At 49.0% G+C, this 21,953-nt stretch overlaps 1 long non-coding RNA gene across 1 annotated transcript in view; it reads right to left on the bottom strand.

Moving 5' to 3' along the window:
* The window catches only part of LOC102985497 (uncharacterized), a 33,261-nt gene extending 11,640 nt beyond the window's left edge, over window positions 1–21,621 (bottom strand). The window contains exon 1 of the long non-coding RNA XR_448843.2: window positions 21,528–21,621. This is a non-coding gene — a long non-coding RNA (uncharacterized lncRNA). The remainder of the gene's footprint in view (window positions 1–21,527) is intronic.
* Between the last annotated feature and the right edge of the window lie 332 nt (window positions 21,622–21,953).

The following is a 21,953-nucleotide window of genomic DNA, read 5'->3' as shown; positions in this document are numbered from 1 at the left end:
GTTTAAGGTAATTATTGATATGTATGTTCCTATTACTATTTTCTTAATTGTTATGGGTTTGTTTTTGTAGGTCCTTTTCTTCTCTTGTGTTTCCCACTTAGAGAAGTTCCTTTAGCATTTGTTGTAGAGCTGGTTTGGTGGTGCTGATTTCTCTTAGCTTTTGTTTGTCTATAAAGCTTTTGATTTCTCTGTCGAATCTGAATGAGATCCTTGCCGGGTAGAGTAATCTTTGTTGTAGGTTCTTCCCTTTCATCACTTTAAATATGTCAGGCCACTCCCTTCTGGCTCGTAGACTTTCTGCTGAGAAATCAGATGTTAAGCTTATGGGAGTTCCCTTGTATGTTATTTGTTGTTTTTCCCTTGTTGCTTTCAATAATTTTTCTTTGTCTTTAATTTTTGTCAATTTGATTACTATGTGTCTCGGCATGTTTCTCCTTGGGTTTATCCTGTATGGGACTCTCCCCATTCCTGCCTCCTCCCAGACCTGGTAACCACCATCCTATCAATACTTTCTATCTCTATGAATTTGACTACTCTAGGTATCTCACATAAGCAGGATCATACGATACTTGTCCTTTTGTGACTGGCTAACTTCACTCAACCTAATGGCTTCAAGTTTTATCCATGTTGTAGCCCGTGTCAGAATTTCATTCCTTTTTTTTTTTTTGTGGTATGCGGGCCTCCCTCTGTCGCGGCCTCTCCCGTTGCGGAGCACAGTCTCCGGACGCGCAGGCTCAGCGGCCATGGCTCACGGGCCCAGCCGCTCCACGGCATGTGGGATCCTCCCAGACCGGGGCGCGAACCTGGTTGCCCTACATCGGCAGGCGGACGCGCAAGCACTGCGCCACCAGGGAAGCCCTTCATTCCTTTTTAAGGCTGAATGATATACCATTGTATGTATGTGCCATGTTTTGTTTGGATAAACAAACATCAGGTGATGGACACTGGGGTTGTTTCCACCTTTTGGCTGTTATAATGCTGCTATAAACATTTGTGTACAAAAATCTCTTGATTGAAAGTTCCTGCTTTCAATTCTTGTGTGATAAAATATATCACAGTATATTTTAGTGGACAGCATTGTACTAGTAATTTCCATAGCAGCACTATTTGAAATATCCCCAAACTAGGAACTACCCAAATGCCCATCAATGGTAGAATGGATAAATAAATTGTGGTATATTCACAAGGAGCACTAAAGTGAGAAGGAATGAACAGCTACAGGCAGCAGCATGGATGGAGCTCAGAAAGAAGCCACACACAAAAAATAGTACATATGGTATGATTCCATTTATACAAAGTTCAAAAGAGGCAAAACCAATCTGTGATGTTGGAAGTCACGATGGTGGCTACTTTCTGTGGGCTCCTCTTCGGTTGGTCTGGCACTGGTTTCAAGAGTGTGATCACTCTACGAAAATTCACCAAGCTAAACACTTAGGATTTGTGCTCAGCTTTGTATACATGTTAAAGCATAAGAAGTTCCCCTGAAATGCATACACCCTTTGATCCAGCAATTCCACTTCTGGGTAAATACCCCAAAGAATTGAAAGCAGGGTCTTGAACAGATATTTGTACACCCACATTCATAGCAGTATTATTCACAGTAGCCAAAAGATGGAAACAAACCAAGTGTCCAAGGATGTATGAATGGATACACAAAATGTTGTATATACAAAGAACAGAATATTATTCAGCCGTAAAAAGGAAGGAAAGTCTGACACATGGATAACTTTGAGGACACTATGTTAAGTGAAGTAAGCCAGTCGCAAAAGGACAAATACTCTATGATTCACTTAAAAGAGGTACCTAGAGGAGTCAAATTCATAGAGACAGAAAGCGGAAGGTGGTTGCCAGGGGCTGGGAGGAGGGCGGGGGATGGAGAGTTGCTGATTAACGGGGACAGGTTTCAGTTCTGGAAGATGGAAAGCATTCAGAGATGGATGGTGGTGATGTTTGTACAACCACGTGGATGTACTTAATACCACTGAACCGTACACTTAAAAACGGTTAAAAAGGTAAAGTTGATATTATGTACATTTTACCACAACTTAAAAATTTAAAAAGTGAGGTGTCTATAAGGAAAGGTGAGAAAGAATATTCAAGATATAATGGGTAATAAAAACCAAGGGGAGAACAGGGGAGAAGTGATGGTCCCATATGTTTAAACATATCAAAATGTTAAGCAGAAGACACAGAGATAGGAAAGAAGTGACACGTACAAAGGACTTACAAAGGAAGTGGACCAGGACCCATCCCCCGCCTCGTGTCTTCAGCCACTATGGACTCAGAGAAGATGAAGGGAGCAGGGGTGGAGGTGGTTCTTGCTGAGTTGCTGTGTAGGAGGGGCTGCAGCTCCCAGCCCAGGGGCTCTGACCTGCGACAGTGAAACAGAGGTGGCACTTCTGGCGAGGGGACCTGGGAGGGTTTCTAGATCAAATGGGGGCTCTGTGTGTGTATGGGGGAGGGCGGGGTTGGCTGGCAGGGGGTCATCTTGGGTCCTGTCCTGTAGGGCTTCCCAGAGGGGCAAGAGGCTGGCATTGAATGCTGGATTCCCAGGGCTGAGCAAGGAGCGACAGGGACCCTCAGGAGGAGAGGGGCAGCCCCGCCGAGATGACTGTCTCCATGGAGCCCACAACAGTGCTGCCATCTCCACCGAGCCCCCTTGCCCCTCCTGTGGGGGTGGGGAGGAGAAAGGGAGAAAGACCTACACCCCTGCCCCGCCTCACCTTCCGTCCATCTTCCCCACTGTTGGGAAAAACGAGGGGAGAAGGTCTAAACCCAAATCAAGTTAGTAGTTGCCTTGAGTATCTTGACCGGACATTTAAAATTTGAGTGGAGACCATGTTTGTGACTTAAAGCAGTAGATGACAGATAGTAGATCTGTCTGTCATCTAAAAGCTGGCTGAGACAACGTGGCTCCACTCCACGTGCCCTCCCATTCTCCTGAGGCTGGCAGAGGAAGCAGAGAGAAACAGAGACAGGGACGGAGAGAAGCTGCAGGGCTTCTAGAAGCCGCACCCAGAACTAGCCACCAGGTTGTTTCCACCACATTCTATTGACTAGAGAGAGACCCGAGGCCAAACCTTATTCGCGGGAAACAGAATCCACCTCCTGAATAGGGGAGCCAGGACAAAGCCCCATTGCAAATGTAACAGGAAAGAGCTAAATCAAACTCCACGTTGGATCTGTTTCTTTGACTTTGACCTTTGTTTTTCATTGCTTTTGTTATTATAATCATACATAACGGCCTGCCTCAGGGAACCCTGTGCACCTGTGAATGGCTGCAAGAAAAAAGAAACTAACACATCCCCTCACCGTGGCTGGTCATTTCGGGGGAAGTTTTGCAAGACTGATGGCCCTTTTACTTCCTCACCACCTCTCCCTCTCTGATTCTGTAAAAGAAACTGGCCTCCAGGACCAGATAAGATGGTTCATCAGAGACACTAGTCTGCCATCTTCTTGGTCTGCCAGCTTTCCGAATAAAGTCGTATTTCCTGACTCAACACCTTGTCTCTGATTCATTGGCCTGCCGTGAGGCAAACAGAGTGAGCTTGGACTTGGTAACACAAAGAGGCATGGAAAGTCTACCAAAAAGCCCTTGCTTCCCTTGCAAGGGAGGCTGGGAGATGTAGACCAGCTCTGTGTCCAGGAAGAGGAGGAAACAGTTCAGAGAAGAGCTTGCAGGCCACTGCCACACTCGCCCACTCCCTGTTGATGCATGTTAAGTCTCCAGCAGGGAGGCTTAGTGAAGGTAGGGACCTCGGGGAGAGGGGTCCCGACTCCCCAACGGTGTGACCACTCACCTTTGCTCTCAGAACCTCCATTTTCTCATCTGTAAAATGGGGATAATAATCATCATCATCTCCCACTGCTATGGTGGTCATGAAGGCTCTCTGATTCATGAAAGCCTCAGACTTGGCAGAGAAGTGGATGACACTGTCCCTGCCCTCAAAGAGGATAAATAAGAAGAGGAGACAAGAATTCAAAATGTGTCCAGACCTGGGGAAATTGTAGGGGACCTGTGAACACGGGAGAGACAGAGAGCAGAGGGGCTGCTGCAGGAGAGGGCCCTGTGGCCGAGCCTTGAGAGATGATGAACAGGCTCGGAATAGATCCAGGGCATAGGGTACCAAGTGGCAGGGAGGAGAACCAGCCCGTGCAAAGGTGTGGAGGTTGAAACGCATGTGGTTTATTGAAGGGTCCTGCACCCCTGCGTTTAAGGCAGAAATTCCCAAAGGGTGGGATGTTGACTGGGCTGGGAGCTGACACACACTTACATGCTTGTTTTTCGGCAGGATGAGTTTAAAAAAGGAGAAAAAAAAAAGAAGAAATGAGAGATTGAAAACAGATTATTGGAGAGAAAAGTATTTCAGGCTCGAGACAACTGTCTCTACAGCCTCTGGCTCCCATTCCACCCATTCCCTGCCCCTGACGCAAGGCTGGCAGGAAGAAGGTGTTTCTCATGGGATTGTTGAACTTGAGGGTCAAACTCTGCCTGAGTTTTAAATATCCCCACAGGCTGACAGCATGCCTGAGGCCATGGTAAATGCTTTCCCTGCTCCTTGAATTCTCCCCTTGAGGTTCTGTTATTGCCCCATTTCCCAGATGAGTAAACTGAGGCTCAGAGAGGTTAGCTGGCTTGCCCACAGCCACACAGCCAGTCAAGGGTGAATCTGACCAATTCCATTGCCTTATCCTGGGCCTGCGGTGCAGACAGAGGAGGGAGAGGTTTACGACAGCAAGGAAGAAGGTTCCAGGGGCTACAGGGTTTGGTGTGAGAGGCAGTATGGAGCAGTGGTTAACTGCTTGACTCAGTAGTCAGATTTGAGGGTTCTTTGTTACAGCAGCATGACCTAGACTATCTGACCGATACAAATCATGGTAAACTAAGTGACATGTCCTTCAAAATGTTAGGACTTACCATCTTCCCCTTAGAAGCAGCAAATTTTTTTTTATTTTAAAATTTCGGCACAATATGTATAACATAAATTTGCCATCTTGACCATTTTTAAGTGTACAGTTTAGTGGCATTAAGTACATTCACATTGTTGTGCTACTGTCACCACCATACAATATTGGTCCCTCTGTGACTGGCTTATTTTGCTCAGCATAGTGTCCTACAATCTTTTCCTTGCTGTAGCCTGTGTTAGCATGTCCTTTTTAAAGGCTGAATGATATTCTATTGCTTGTATAAGCCACATTTTGCTGATCCATTCATCTGTCGATAGATGCTTAAGTTTGCTCACACCTTTTGGCTGTCGTGAATGGTTCTGCTGTGAACATGGCTGCACAAACGTCAGGGGCAGCATTTTAAAAGAAAGTTGTTGAAAGCGAAACAGCACGGACGAAGAAGCCAGGAGGCAGGATGCCAGACTCGACCACTAACTTGCTGTGTAGCTTTGGGCACCTCGCTTTCTGCCCCTGACCCTCACTTTCACTGCCTACATCACAGCAGCGTGCTGAGACAAACTGAGACCCAGGAGTATCAGCAAAGAAAAGCCATGAGGGACTGTTATTGTTATTACACAGTGGGTTGAGGTCACTGATTTCCCAAAGGCATGAGTCATGAATGGTGGAATTCCAGGCATCAGGAGAGGCAGTTCTGGACGGCAGAGCCCAGATTCCACCCAGAGCAGTGACCCTGACCCTGAACCCAAGAGGGAGCCCCATCCTCCCTCCTTGGCCACTGGCTGTTGTGAGGAAGGAGTCAGTGAATGTCACAGGCCGACGGGTCCTTAGGGTAGAGCCTGCATGCATTTGCCTGGGGTCGCACAGCCAGAGAGCAGTGGAAGCTGAGCTGGAACTCAAAATTCCAGACTCCCAGCCCCTCACCATGCTGCCTCCCTCGTGGCTCCAACTCTCAGAAGAGGGTAGCAGAAGTGAGCTCTGGAAGAGCCATCTGAGGCAGGGGGAATCGGGGGACTCAGAGGGCCTCAAGGTGAGGGTGGAACTTTCCTCTTATGTATCTCATGGAGACTGAGCTAAGAACCTTTCAATTTATAGCCCCCTCTGTACTTTCCAAAATCTTGAGACCAGTGGTGATAATAATAATTGCTATTTTTAACTGAGCCCTTCCAAGTCCCTGGCGTAGAGCTGAGCACTTTATATCCTTGGTCCCATTGTATCCCTCCTCTGAGGTAGGAGCCAGTGTTAACCCATTCGAATGCCCCCAAGCCTTAGATCAGTGACATTTTCAAGGTCACAAAATGAGAGGAGGTCAGAGCTGGGATTCGAACATAGGGCCGGGCGCCTGTGGAGTCTGTCAACTGAAGCCCAACGATCGACTGCCTCAGTTGAGCTCTGTTACAACCTGTGCGATGCAGGCGGGGGAGCGGGTTGTGCCTGTTGTCCAGGTGAAGAAACTGCAGCTTGGCAAACTGAGATTGGTGACATCCTGGCAAGAGGACGAGTCAGGGCTAGGACCAACCCTGCCAGGGCTGCTTCCATCCAGTACATCTACTCCGGGGAGGAGAAAGCTCTTCTGGGAGGGCTGTGGCCCCTGTCAACCCTAGCCTTGGAGATGCAGGATGGGGAGGGGGTGGTGACAGAACCTGCAGGTGGATACCCCCCTCCAGCGATGATGAGGGCAGCCAGCACTTAAAGAGCACTGACTGGGTTCAAGGTCTTTGGCTTAATACTTTATATCGGTGATTTCATCTCCTCTTCACCCATGTGGAAGGAGTTAATTTTATTCCCCCATTCTGCAGATGCAAACACTCAGGTTCACAGAAGTGGGCTCACTTGTCCAGGGGACCAGCCTAGGAAGTTGCGGAACTGAGATGCCCAAGTCTGGTCTCTTGTGACCATGCAAATTCCCGTCCCCAGGGAGAGGAGGGAGAAGCAGCCTGAACAACTCCACCCAGCCCGCCAGGCCCAGCCCGCCAGGCCCCTTCGTGCCTGAGACTCTGTATGCTAAGAGTCCCCGAGCAAGGGGTTCTAAGAAACTCAAATTCCTCAGGCGGAGCCACCATATGTTATGAATCTACAGTTGCCCCATTCTCTGCCTGCCATCTACAGGATGATCCACGGGGTGTGGTCCAGAGAGCTAAGCCAACAAGGGCCTTGGGGTGGCCAGAGGAGCTGGTGACCCCACTGAGAGCAGGTCTGACAGGCCAGCTCTGGCTATTTGCAGAAGCCCTCCCTTCCTTGTATGCAATCCTCTTAGCACCAGTGCACGAGGAAGGCAGCTCTCCCCCAAGCCCCATCTTCCTTCGACCTTAGATCCAGCTCAAGTCTAGAACCCATTGCTCACTCCCCTTCCTGCTTCCATCTTTCTCTCTAGGGCCTTGCCTTTGTTCAGAAGTGGGCGGTGTGCTCTAGAAGAAATCTCTTTCCCAGCCCCAGGAGCTAAGCCTTCAAGGTTCCGCAGTCCCCAGGTTTTAGGAATGGGTATGTGTACTGTCTGGTTAAGTCACGCTAGCTGTTGTAACAAATAACCCAAGCTTTCAGTGGCTTTACATCACCGATCTTTGGTTTTTTCTCACATCACTGCACAAGAAGTCTTGGCAGGAGGGCTCTGCTCTGGGTAGCCATTTAAGGACTGAGACTCTTCCTGTCTTGTGACTCTGCTTTCCTTGTCCTCAGAGTCCTTTTCAAAGCAGAAAGATGAGGAAGGAAAGCAAAGATTGTGGGTAGGAGGTTTTTATAGGCCAGACCTGAAAATGGTGCAGTTATTTTTACTCACATCCCATTGGCCAGAACTCAGTCACATGACCACCTCTAACCACACAGGGGGCTGCGAAATGTGGTCCAGCTGTGTGCCCAGAAAGAATATGGCGATTGGTGAGCACTAGTGGACTTCCAGAAGAATGTAACACAGTTTTGGCCAAGGAGAAATAAAATCTGCTGGGGGGCGTTTCTGAGAAGGGATTGCTTCAATTATAAAAAGCTGTGGGGAGAAGGTCCCCTATTCTTCCCCCATAAGTAGCTGTGTGAGGATATGATGGCTGAAACCTTGGCAGCCATGTTGAGACCACGCAGGGCCAAGGCTGAGGGCTGAAGCCACCCCACTGAGGATGCTGGAGCTATAATATGGGTCCTGGCTGACATCATTGCACCTCTGCATTAACCAGCCGGGAACCACCCAACCTCCAGGTGTCTTGAGCACAAAAGTCCATCTTAAGTCAGGAATATCAAGGTGTTCTGTTACTTGCAGCCTGAAACCTCCTAAGTGACTGGCACCAGCACCATGACCTTGGGCAAGTCACTTAACCTCCCTGTGCCACAGTTTCTCCATTACTAACATTGGGAGCTTATAAATATTCTACCTAATAAGTAGAGGATTAAATATGCAGCCCAGATAAAGAGCTTAGCACATTATCATTAAATATGAACTTAAAATTTCCTGATCAGACCCTGTGGGGTGTGAGTAATATTAACTCCACCTGACAGATGGGGAATCTGAGGTTCAAGGAAGTGAAGCCCCAGGACATACAAATAATAAGAGGCCTGGATTTGAACCCAGGTCAAGTTGAGTACCTACAGTGTACCAGACATTGTGCCAGGTGTTTAGATACATTATCCCATTGGATTCACACAGCAGTCCTGCATAGGAGGTACTATTATTGTTGCTGCTGTTATTATCCCTATGGGATAGATGGGAAAACCATGGCTCAGAGAGGTGATGAGACTTGCCTACAGGGAGCATCAAAATGTCAGCATTTGAACCTAGGTCTGAGTCCAAGCCTTTATTCTTTCTACTATTTATAAGCCTCCTTAATAGAGATCCACAGACCATTATGGTAGTATTTCAGGCATCAGAGGAATCATTGATTTGGCTCTCAGGGCTGTTCAGGGTTTCATGAAGTATTCAATGACTTCAGGCTGGCTGCTAGTTCAGCCTGTCTCCAAGGCTGTGCTGGTGATGGCCTCACCCTTACTCTCCCAGTAAAATAACAGGGACTTGGACTGGAAGGTCTCGAGAGAAAGTTTGCCTCACTTTATAAAGCAGAACGTTTGAATGTTTTGAGCTGATCCATAATGGAGTAGGCTGCCTTGGGATGTGATGAGCTCCCTGGCCCTGAGAGGGTACAAGCAAAGGCTGGCAGCTACCTGTGAAGGTGACAGAGGCAACTCCCGCATGAAAAGAGATACTGGATTCAGAGACCTTTCAATTTTGAAAGTCTGTGATTGTAAGATTCTCAGATCCCATTTTCTTAGATTGCAATCTAAGACTGCACGATACTCAAAACCTAGGAATTTAAGACTGCATGTGTTTTTCCCCGTTGTGTTTTCTAGTCCCTACTCGGGCAGGTAGACCGTGGAGCGTCCACTGACTCGGGGAATGGACATTTCAGTAAAAGCAGAGAACCAAGTTTTTAGGTTTCAAAAGTACCTCTTTCTCCCCAAAAAGACCGTTCCTGAAGGGACCTGAGGCACAGTGGAACCTCAGGAATCAGAGAAAGGTGGGATTTGATGCCTTTCTGTCCCTCTGCTATACAATATTTGGGGCGGTGGCTATTGCATCAGCCTGGATTTTGGAGTAAGGATGCACAGAATAGGGCTGTAGCAGACACGCAGCACAAGTGGCTAAGGAGCAAGATTGGAGGTGGTTTTGTTACTGCACCCTAACCTGGCTGACCGTGACTGATGCACAGCCCTCCCCTCCCCTCTCTCCTTTTTTCCAAATAAGAAACCAGGGAGAGAGCCAGAAAAAAAGCTATGAGTGAGCATGTTTTGAATCTTGTGGGTCAGCATGACCCCAGAGAGCTTTGAAGAGTCCAAAAGTAGAGAGTGGGGAAGGGCTTGAATGGTGAAATGGTCATGTGGTGTGTTGAAGCCAAAAGGGCCTGAAACAACCTCTCAGCGAGATGCAGTCACAGGGAAAGTGTGTGTGTGTGTGTGCACGCAAATGACGGAGTGGGTGGAGTAAACCATATTGATTAAGATTAATTTTCTGTCCACATAGGAAGTAGGGTATGGTCATAAAAATTTAGATTAACTTTCCTGCTCATCGGAATTTTGAATTGAGACACATAATTCTAAAATTTCACCATCCCAAGAGTCTTGGCTTCTGGGCTTTTACCGTGATTCTTTCACTGGGTAGAAGCTGGACGTGGACGCTGGGAGGACCCAGGTCTGGAAACCAGGAGAACTGAGCTCTACTCTCAGATGTCACCTTCCCAGGGAGGCCTTCCCTGACCACGTGGTTTAAAATGGAACCCCCAGCCCCTGCGAATGCCTGATCCCTCTTCTTTCTTTTTCTCCAAAGTACTAACTGATGCAGCCTATTATACTTATTTATTTATTGTCTATTTCCCCCACTTGATTTTAAGTTTCAAAAGGGCAACGATTTCTCCCTCCCTCCTCCCTCTCCTGTTTCTTTCTACCTTTCATTCTGTCTTGCTTCTTTTTCTTTTCTTTCCTTGTATTTATAAAAAAAAATTTCAAACATTCAGAAAAGCATAGAAAACAGATGATGAACACCCATTTGCCATTTGCCCATCACCTAGATTTAACAACTGTTAACATTTTATCATGTTTGCTTTATTTTTTTGGTGCCAGCATTTTCTAAAGAAAATAATATTCATCATGCTACTTCCTCTTTAAAAACTTGAAGGTAGGGAGTTTTGTCTCTTTTACTTGTTGCCATATTACTCACTGCCCAGAAGCTGGTAGATCTCCAGTAAACAGTTGTTGAATGAATGAATCTCATTTAATCCTCATAGCAACCCTATGCAGTAGGTATTATTATTATCCCTGTTTTACAGTAGAGGAAACTGAGGCACAGAGAGGTAAAGTAACTTGCCTAAGGCCACACAGCTAGGAGGTAGTGAAAGGAAATTTGAGCTCAGACAGGCTGAGTCCAGAGACCACACATTCTTATCTCTCTAGGGGCTGCTTCAAATGGGATGTTCGTTCATCCTCTCTGTCCACCTGTCCCATCCAGACACCATCCACAGATGAGACCCAGAGGGGTTCACAGGCCAGCCAGAAGCAGGGCATCCCCACTGGGAACCCAGGTGGTCTCCATAAAGCCTGGGGCCCTCTCTCCCTTCCTGGTGAGGAGATAGAAGGCTCCTTCCCAGAAAAATGACCTTTGGGATTTGTTATGAATAGAGATTCCTTCTGGGGAACGTGATGGCTGATGCCAGGAGCCTGGGTCCCCAGACGTAACCCCTAGGAATGTGTAGAGAAATATCCAAGCCTCCGCCCTGCAGGCCAGCGCTCCCAGCGGCCCTGGCCAGCCAGAGGAGGCCGGTTCTAGGCTTATCTTCAGGTTGCTGGGCCTTCTGGGGAGATGGACTGAGTCCCTCCATCCTAGGCTGGGAGGCAGCTCCTCAGGGTAAATGGAGCCCTAGACTTCAAAAGCAAAGAGACCGGGGTCTGCCTCTTCCTCCCTAGTTGTGTGACATTGGACAGGTGCCCAATCTGGGGAAACCTCAGTTTTCACATCTATCAAATAGGGATAACTACTATTCCAGCCTCGCACAGATCCGGGGCTAGGGTGAGGCAAGCCAGGTGCCCAGGGCACAGCATTTAAGGAGGTTCTGGCTCTCAGGTGCTGACCCTGCACTTGCAGTAGCCTGAGGGTGAGAGCCTCGTTAAATTACACACACACCAAGATGATCTAATCCCACAACTCACGTGATGGAGCAAATAGATGGCTCCAGGCAGGGGCCCCAAAGGCCACTGGGGGAGACCGACCCCGTGAGCTAAGTCAGGCCCCTGGTACCTGGGACAGAGGGATGGCCCAGATGCCCTCTGGGCATTATCAAGCCACAACAGCCAGTTTCTGAGTTCTTCCCAGGCCAGAGAGTGGCTTCTGCCTCCAGGCTGTGATAATGACACTGATCTCATATTTATCCAGCATTCACTCCGGACCAGGGCTGTGCTACTCGCCTCACATTGAGATCTTGGTCAACCTCCAAAACATGGAGATTATTGTATTATTGTCTGTATGTTACGAATGAGGAAGACCTCAAGGCACCAAGTCAGGTAGGTCCAAGTATATGGTAGGTCCAAGATCTGAACACTTATTTGTCTGCATCCTAGGTGGGCTAGGGGCTGAGGCTTGGCTGCTAAGGGTCTTGTGGGCACTTGACCCCAATCACCTTTATCTTCTGTGCCTCCTCCCTCTGCTAGCAGCCATTGTGGCCAAAATGGGATTAACCCAAAAGGAAGTCATTGCAGGGGCTGGATGGGTGGGGAGGAAGGCATGCTTCTGGGCTCCAAGGACCCTAAGCCTGGTTGCTCTACGCCCAGGCCCTGGGTCCCCAAGGCACGCACACACTGCTCTAGATGAGGTGGAACACAGGGCAGGTAAGTTTCAACGTGGGGGAGACAGCTCAGGAATGATGCTGAGTTTTATTTGTACAAATTCATCTCCCTGTCTCTGACCCCCTTCCTTGGTAATTCATCTTCCATCCTGGCCACCAGAGTGCTTGTGCATCTGGCCTTGTACAAGCTTTGCTCGGGACTTTTTGGGGAACTCCCTCGCCACAGGATCATCTAAATATTTTCCCGGCATTCAAGGCTATTCGCGGAGACGAGTGCAGAGGGCTGGTCCTGCCTTTTTGCCTTTCCACAGGTGGGTCCCTCTGCCTAGAATGTCCTCCTTCCCCCAAGATCCTTCTGGATCTTCTCAGGCAGGAATGAGGTGTGTAAATGGCACAGCTCTGAACTCCCAGGCCTGAGGGGGACTGTGCAATTTGATGCCATGCTGGCATCTGGGGAAGACAAGAGGTAGCTTAGCGTTTTAAAAGGCAGGTTTTGGGCTTCCCTGGTGGCGCAGTGGTTAAGAATCCGCCTGCCAACGCAGGGGACACGGGTTCAAGCCCTGGTCCCAGAAGATCCCACATGCAGCGGAGCAACTAAGCCCGTGCACCACAACTACTGAGCCTGCGCTCTAGAGCTCGCGAGCCACAACTACTGAGCCCACGTGCCACAACTACTGAAGCCTGAACGCCTAGAGCCTGTGCTCCGCAACAAGAGAAGCCACCACAGTGATAGGCTCGTGCACCGCAATGAAGAGTAGCCCCCGCTCACCTCAACGAAGACCCAATGCAGCCAAAGATAAATAAAATAAAATAATTTTTAAAAAAATTAAAAGGCAGGTTTTGAACTTAGACGTGAGTTCAGTCCCAGCTCTGCCACCTACCAGCTGGGCTTCAGTTTGCTTCTCTGAACACAGAAAGAATGATCCGACTTTCTCCACTGGGGCACTGGGGGACAGGAAGGGGGCCGTGCACGTAATGCTCTGGGCTCAGTGCCAGTACCATGGTCAGGGCTCAAAAAGCATCAGGTGTTCACCCACGCATTCCACATCAGGTTTAAGTACCCACCTGGTGCCAGTCTCTGTGCTGGTCACTGGGATAGAGCCGTGAATGGACTCACGTGGCCCCAGTTCTTAAAAACAGAGGCTGGAGAGGCAGATATTTACCCATTAGTTACCATCGTGACTGTAATTAGGGAAATCACCCCCCTCCCAACCTCCTAATCCTCCAACCTCCATCCCTCACCTTGACCTTGAAGCACCCCGGGCAGGATCTAAACCTGATGTACCTCCATAACTTTAGTTCCTCAATCATGGCCTGGAGGCTCAACAAATAATATTTAAATTGAAACGATTCCTGTAGCAAACACTTACGGCACTGAGTGTGTGATAGCCACTGCTCTAAGCACTTTACAAATATGAAATCATGTCATTATCCCTGGAAAGTGTGTACTATTATCACATCCCCATTTTACAGATAGGCAAACTGAGGCTCAGAAAAGTTAAGCAAACTACCCTGAGTTATATAGCCAGAGAGGGGTGCAGCCCGGATTTGAACCCAGGTAGCCCGGCTCCAGAGGCCACTTGCTCCACACCTCTCCCGAGTTGATGCCGCTTTCCAGCACGGTCCAGAAAGGGCGTGATCTGAAGACCTTGCCCATCTCCACTACTTACTGACTGCCGGGCTCCTCAACTTTCCACTCCCCAGGTGGGCTGTGGAGGAAAACAAGGCCTCAGTTGCAACCTTTGATGTCCCCTGCCAAGCTGGCACTCTGAGGCCTGGGGGTGACTCAGGGGATCCCAGGCCAGCAGCTAGGCCGGCCTCAGGGCCAGCGTTTCCGTAAACACCCCAGTGAGCCAACCCCACGTGGTCAGTCCACGGGCTGCTGGCTTCGAGGGCTGAGGCCTGGCTGGCCCTGCGCGGTTTCCTGCCACACGGCCACTTCCACCCCCTCTGCCTGGCTGGGATTCCAGTAATGAAGTGTTTTGTTCGGGGCTGGTGGTGCTAATGGGATGGAGTATCAGGGCCTCCCTGTCCCACTTGCACCCACTTAGGTTCTTGGAAGCTGGTTAGATGCCCCTCACCACAGCTTGGGCAGCTCATATGCCCACCTGGGTGTCGGAGGAGGAATTGGCCTCTAAGGGGACAGGTCTTGGGCTCTGAGCCAAGAGGGAGGGTGTGGCTGGAACCAACCCTGTTGGTCCTTTCTAAGGGGTTGGGAGGTTAGGGAAACAACTTCTCCGGGAGACACAGCCAGGCAGCTTGGAGATGGGAGGGAAAGTCTCAACTGTGGCCACTGCCTCTCCCCACCGAGACAGTGGCTACAAGGAAGGGGTTGTGGGTGAAGACTGAAGGGCCATCAGTCCCAGTGAGTGTGCCATCCCTGAAGGCAATGCTACCCCAGCCCTTCAATTCTCACAGCATCCCTGCTTGGAAAAAGAGGCCCAGAGAGGTGAAGTGACTCACCCAAAGTCACACAGCAAGCGACAGAGCCAGGATGTGACTGAGTCTCTCCCTTCCCTCTGAACCACTTCTAGCTCACTGCCTGAATCCCAGACAGTAGGGACTGGAAGGTGCTTCCAAGCCATCTTTCAAGAGGCAGTATAGCACAGTGGATAAGAGCAAGGACTCAGGGGCCAGCTACCTGGGTTCAGATCCCAGCTCTGACTCCTACCTGTTACGTGAACGTGGGCAAGCTATTTAACTTCTTGGTGCCTCAGTTTCCCCATCTGTGAAACGAGGATAATAATGATGCATCCTTTAGAGGGTTGCTGTGAGGATTAAATTCATGCCTGGTACACAGTAAGCCTTCCATCAATGCCAGTTATTTCTAATCTCTCACCGGCCTTCCCACTGTAGAGCTGGGGAGACACAGGCCCAGAGATGAAGGCAAAACCTGCTGGGGTCCTGTCTGGGGCAGAGAACACCTTTAGCCCACGTTCCCTACGGTGCCACTGAGAAGCTGTGATGTTTGAGCTGAGGTGCTTGTTCTGTCCCCCATCCTCCAGGGCTGGGGAAGGGCAGTCAGAGCCCAGGGAGGAGAGGATCAAGGCAACATGATGGGTGACCCCAGCGTCAGCCCCTTCCCCTCTGGGTCCCAATCTCCCTTCCTGAGGATGTTTGGACCCTCGAACTCAAAGGGGCTCCTTGGTTAGGGCCTCAGGGGCTGCCAAGGAGTGTAAGAGGGTCCAGAGCCCCAGACAAGGGCTCCCACCCTCTGATTTATCCCAAACAACTTTCTTTGGGCCTGTTTTAATTATTAGAGTTCCTATGGGATTTTCTTCTGAACAAGGGTCTGCTGGCTTGAGAAAGGGGGCTCTGGGCAGCAAGGAGCAGGGGATGGGGCCCCCTTCCTGCACCTGGGAACCCTGGGGCCCAAGCTGATGATTGGTTGGTGACTCACTCCCTGCTCAGCACATCCTGTCGTCATCCCAGGACTGGGAGCCCCCACAGGGGCCACCCCTAACCAGGGCCCCCTAACCAAGGCACTCCCCCCTCCACATGCACAGGGACTGGGAACAATTAACTTGCCCCTCAGGCCAGGCCAGATGTTCATGTGGTTATTGGTTTTGCTGACCACATGTAACTCAAGGACGTCCTCGGAGCTGGAAGGGTCCCAAGAGGCCCCAAAAGGCAACCCTGTCACAGGGTTGTCACGGCAGGGGAACTGAGGCCCAGAGAAGTGAGGTAACTTGCCTAAGGTCACTCAGGGGAGAGGGAGGAAGGAAGCTGGCATTCTGATGCCTGACCCAGAGCTTTTCTACACCTCCAGATGGTCCCTGGATACCCCAAGTTCTCAGCCCCTATTCCCACCCCAGTCACAAGTGTCCTCCCCAACCAACACAGGCCAGGCCTCTCCAGCCTCATCTCCCTCACCTCCCACCAGGCCTCCAGGCTTCACCCAGACTCAGCTACTCACAGTGCCCCAGACACCCCTGCTCTCACGTTGCTTTCAGGCCTCTGTTCTCTCTGTCCCCCTGTGTTGCCTTTTTGCCTAGACTCCTACTCTTGCTTCAAGATTCATCTCGGATGTCACCTCCTCCAGTAAGACTTCCAAAGCCTCCTCTCCCACCTCCCAGGCTGGGTCCTCTTCTCATTGCCCTCAGTACCTGGTACTCCCCACTTACTCTGCTGTCAGCACCTCTTTGCTTGTCTCTATCTTCCCCTCTAGTCTGTGAATTCATTGTGGGCAGAGACCTTGCTTTTTATTATTTATTTCATATTAGGGCATGGCCCACTACGTTCAGTGTTTGTTGAATGAATGCATGGACGTATGAATGTACAGATGGATGGATGGATGGATGGATGGACAAATGGATGGATAGGTGGATAAACAGATGAATGGGTGAATGGACAGGTAAACAAATGAATCGGTGGCTGGGCTGATGGATTGATAGACAAATGGATGGATGGATGGATTAGACAGATAATGGCACCTGTAGGGGCTCAGACAGTGAGAAGTAAGTTCTTAGAGACTGGATATCCTGAATGATGAAGGAGCTCTTGGATGGGGAAGCAGTAACCCGAACTGTTATCTGCCTCCTCCAAGGGATGTCTGGCCAAAAGCAAAGCCACTTCTGTCCTGGTGCCTGGTCCCTCCTGGCCAACTGGGTCCAACTCGATGGGATCGCCTGAACTTTGGTAATTATTCAGACATCAGAGAATATATAGGACCCACCTCTGCTTCTGACATTTCAGAACTCTGCATTCTGGAGGGCCCAGTCTGCATACTTCCATCCAGGTCAGAGCTGCCACTCCAGAAATGTTCCCAGGCATAGAAACAGAAATCCCTAGAGAAAGAGGCACTATAAAATATGGAATTCATCCCTCTCCCATTTTACAGATGAGGAAATTGAGGCCAAGAAAGGCCGAGGAACTTCCCCAAGAATGTACAGCAATAGAGCTGGGATTAAAGCTTGGGTCCCCCAATTCACTCATTCATGTATTCATTTATGCAACAAATATATATATCTAGCATCTAACATGTGCCAGGTTCAGTGCCTTTTCCCTGGCATTCGATGTCTGTAAATAAACCCTCATGCCAATTTGGAAAGCCTATGTCCCATCGTGACCTCCTCCGACTCCCCAGCTGGCTTATCTTTGCCTCACCAGCTGCATCCTCGGCACAGCTCCTGCCCCAGACCCTTCACCCAGCAAATGAGGACCACTTCCTCGCCAGGAACCCCAGCTCACAGCGGTGTATGCAGAGACAGTCACGTGAGCGTGCCGAGAGCACGCGTCCTACCCCTCCTTGGGGGGACCACATCAGTCCCTGCACGCAGAACCCCGCCAGCTCAGACTGAAGCCAAGTGTTAAACAGTTCAAGCCCCTCAGGTGTCCTGGGGGTGCGGGAGGGGAAGCTCATCGTGACACCTGGGATCTCAGGGCCAGGAGCAGACCTCTGAACTCCTGCCCAGACTGAGGAATGTGTGGAAGAAGAGGCCATAGAGGGGCGCCTGGGGGCTGGCTATTTATAGGACAGAGGAGCAGGCAGCAGCAGCAATTCTCCCATTACCCCTCCCATCATGCCCAGAGGCAGGGGCAGTGTGAGGGCTGCCAGGCTGGAAGAGATGGAGCCTCGCATTCTGGGGCGGGAACCCAGACTTGGGCAAGTCATGGCCATTGGCTGGACCCCCTCTCTGGAGGGGGTCCCCTCTGGACCCCCTCTGATGGAGGTGACCTCGCTGAAGATGTGGAAATGACTCAGTACTGCAAGGACAAAAATAAGGTTCAGCTGCATATAACAGAACACCTCCCGGGAGCGAATCAATGAACCAGAGAACAAAAGAAGAATATGGAAGAACAAAAGGACCCAAAGCTGCTTCTGGGATGAAATTAATACGAGACAGAGTCCTGATAAGATTGATCATGAAAAAAGAGATAAGATGCAAATACATAAAGTAAAAATATAGAGTGAAAAAGGAGAATAATATTGACTTAAAGATTAAAAGTAATGTTAAAACTATTGTTATATAGTTATATAGTCATGAATTTGAAAGCTTAGGGAAAATGGATACACTTCTAGAGAGTTCCAAGATGCCAAAAGATTGGCCCAAGAAGAGAGAGAGAATTTAAAGAAGTCAATCAGTATTATAGAAACTGAACCGGTAGTCAGAGCCCTCATACTCCCCCAAATCAGACCCAGACATTTTTACAGGTGAGTTCTGCTGAATTTTTAAGAAACAGTTAATGCCTAGCTTACACAAGTAGCTCCTCCACAAGCCCCCAAAAGCCAACCGAGCTTACTTCATGAGACAAGTGTCATCTTGGTTGCCAAAACCAGATAAGACAATACAATAAAAGAAAATCGTAAGCCCATTTCACTTATGAATACAGGATGGAAAATACGAACTAAAATATTAGTGGACTAAATTCAGCAATGTGTTAAAATAATGATAATACCTCACCATCAGGAAGAATTTATCCCAGAAATGCATCAACATCAGAAAATCCACCAGTGTGATTCACTGCATCATTTGATCAAGGAAAAAATAAATCCAATGATTATGTCAATTGATGCAGAAAAAGCTTTTGATAAGATCCTTAGGTATTTATGATTTTTCAAAAATCTTAGCAGACTAGGAACACGTAAGAGAAGTTCCTTACTTTGGTAGAGATATTAATATCAAAAACCTCCAGAAAATATGATTCCTAGTGGAGAAACTTTATGTGCATGTCAGGATCAGGAACAAGCCAAGAATGCACATAACCACCGTTACTGCTTAACAAAAAGTGCCAAAGTCAGGCTACAGCTAAAAGGAGAGAAAATAAGAGGTGTAGGATTGGAAGAGAAGAGATAAAACTGTTCATTGTAGAGGGTGTGATCCTTTACCTTGAAAAACTAATAAGCTGACAACGTATCGGAACAAATAAGAGAGCTTGGTAAGTTTGCTAGATGCATGATCAATAACAAAAATCAATGACACTTTTATACCAGCAATACTCAAAACAACGGTGGCTTAAACAAGGGGGCATAAACATGCATATATTATTGAGTTGGCCAAAAATTACAGAAGATGTTACGGAACATCCCGAACGAACTTTTTGGCCAGCCCAATATATGCATACAGAATAACATATATAATATTATTGTTATGTTAATATTCTAATCGTATTCTTATATATAATATGTATGCTATTTTTTTAATCATGTGAAAGGAATCTATAGGTGGAGTCCAGGGTGCGTATGGCACAGCTCTGATGTCATCAGAATCCAGGCTCTCTTTATTTCTCCTCTTCTTTTCTCTGCACATAAGGTCCATCTTCAAGATACCCTCATGGTCCAAGATGGCTGTCAAGCTTCACCATCACATCTGATGACTGATTGGAGCAGGAGGAAGTGAGGAGTGGTGGTGTTGGGACAAGAGGGATGCCCTTCCCTTTCAGGAGCCTTCCCAGAATTTGCACACAGCACTTCTGCTCGTATCTTATTGCTGGGACCTGGTCACATGGCCATGCCTAGCCGCAAAGCTGAGTGCACTGCCACCCCAAATAAAATCAGGGTTCAATTATGAAGGAAGGAGGGGAGAAAGGATATTGAAATGGGCATCCCTCAGGCTCTGCCATAGATCTGTTTCCAAAAAGGGGAAACAGAGGCCCAGAGAGATGAGGGCACTAACACACAGCCACGAAGCAAGTGCCGGAGCTGGGATTTTCAAGTGACTGATTCTTGATCTTCCCAGAGTACAGGGGTCCCCTCTCACGCGGGTATGTCCAGCCACAGGAGCACTGAGCCTGCTCACTCCCAGCCCTGTTTGGGTCAGGGTCTGTTTTGGGTTTCTCCGTCCCCACTACCTAGTGTAACAACAGTGAGGTCCCAGTGTTGGGTGCTTATTCACATCCCTCTCCCCAACCTCTACAGCTTCTTGCACAGGACTTGGCATGTAGATGTGCAATGAACACGAAGGAGGAAGGCATGGAGGGAGCTGACAAGCTGTGAATGGCTGCAACTGGCTTCATCCTTGCAACTGCAGACATTTTTTCCTGCCTCCCATATGCTGTGCCCTGATCTAGATGTGTTTCCCGAGTTTCACTTTTCAGATGCATTTCCTAGACCCTAAAACGTTAGGCCTGGCCCAGGTATGAAAGAGCAAGAAGGCTGCCTTGAAACAAACAAACGAACAAAAAATGGAGAAACCGAAGGCCAGAGAAGCAATGTCATATGACATGTCATATGTCTCTCACTCGGATTCCTCTTCATGGACACACAGAGAAAGATCGGTTTCCCAGCCTCCCTTGCAGTCAAGTTTGGGGGTCATGTGACTAGTTCTGGCCAATAAAATATGAGCAGGGGGTCATGTGACTAGTTCTGGCCAATAAACTATGAGCAGAAGAGATGAGCATCATCACTTCCAGTTTGAGGCAGTGAAGGGCCAGTGTGCCTTAGCAGCCCCTCTTCTCTAAGGTGACCTTGGAGACCACTGGTCTAGAAAGGTGATTCACAAACGGTTATGTGCATGCACATCACCTGGGGGTCTCATTAAAATGCAGATCCTGATTCTGGGTGGGGGGGGGTCTGAAATTCTTCACTTCAAACAAGCAACTGAATTATGCTGATCCATCAGGGCACACGTTTGAGTAGGGAAGGATGATTTGAGAGGATGCAGCTCAAAGATGGAGAAGACCTGCCCAGCTTCACTGGACCATTTGCAACCAAAAATAAACCTTTGTTGTTAAGTCACTGAGATTTGGGAGTTTTTTTGTGACCTCAGCATAGCTTAATGTCCCCCAATTAATACACTGGGATAGGACATTGTCATTTAGCTACTCAACCCATATTTATTGAGTTCCTACCATAATCTCGTTTTGTGCCCTGGACGCCTCACTCTTAAGGAGGCGCTCACTCTCCAGGTCCTACAAGGGCAAGGTCAGCACCTGACAGTGAGACTCCTAAAAGTTTGTTCCCTCAGCACCTTTGTTTCTGCATCCTAGTCCCAGGGCTGTAAGTCACTGAGGGAGCCAGGGTTTGAAGTGGGAACTTGTTGGCTTACGAGCCTGAAATTTGCTTCCAGTAGTGCAAAGAGCAACAGTGCTCATTCTAGGGTCTAACGGGGGGCGGGGGCCACACTATAGCAGCAGCCGAAAGACTCACGAGTTCCCTGGACTATCTCATCCCTCTAGTGCCAAACCTGGCAGTCTGAGGGCCTGAACCACAGTAATCAGTCAGCACAGTGGCAGCTCCTGCCGCGGACTTTCAATCCTATGAACACGTACGGACGGTTCATCACTCACACTCTCATCACCCGACGCCCTGCTGCCAACCCGCGGGCTTCCTGAACGGGCCAGGTCCCAGGGCCGCCCACTGTCCACACTCACCCATCTTCAGTTATTTAGAGAGAACAAGTTCCAAGCAAAAACACATGCTCTGAATCCGAGGGGCCCCTCCCGGCAGGAGGTGACACTTCCACTGGCGTCTCGTTGCCTCTCTGGGCAGCACTGTCCGAGTTTCCTTCTCTCCCCTTGGAAAGCACGCCCGGCCTCACCCCCTCACTGGTGGGGGAGGGACTCCTCCTCTGATACGATATCGCTGTGAGCGATGTGCCTCTCTCCACCTCCTCCTCGCCTCCTAGTTTCTCTGGTCTTCCTTCTTGTCTTAGAGGAAGAAGTGGTTCAAAACTGTTCCTCCCAGGAAAACTAATCAGTGGTAACAGAGGTCAGAATAGTGAGTACCTTGGGAGGCAGAGAGTATAGTCTTGGAAGAGGCATGAGGAACTTTCTGGAAATGTATCTTGACCTGGGTGG

Source organism: Physeter macrocephalus, chromosome 14 (genome assembly GCF_002837175.3).
Source record: "Physeter macrocephalus isolate SW-GA chromosome 14, ASM283717v5, whole genome shotgun sequence".
In the NCBI taxonomy this organism is placed as follows: Eukaryota; Metazoa; Chordata; class Mammalia; order Artiodactyla; family Physeteridae; genus Physeter; species Physeter macrocephalus.
This window is presented reverse-complemented; position numbering and strand designations above follow the sequence as displayed.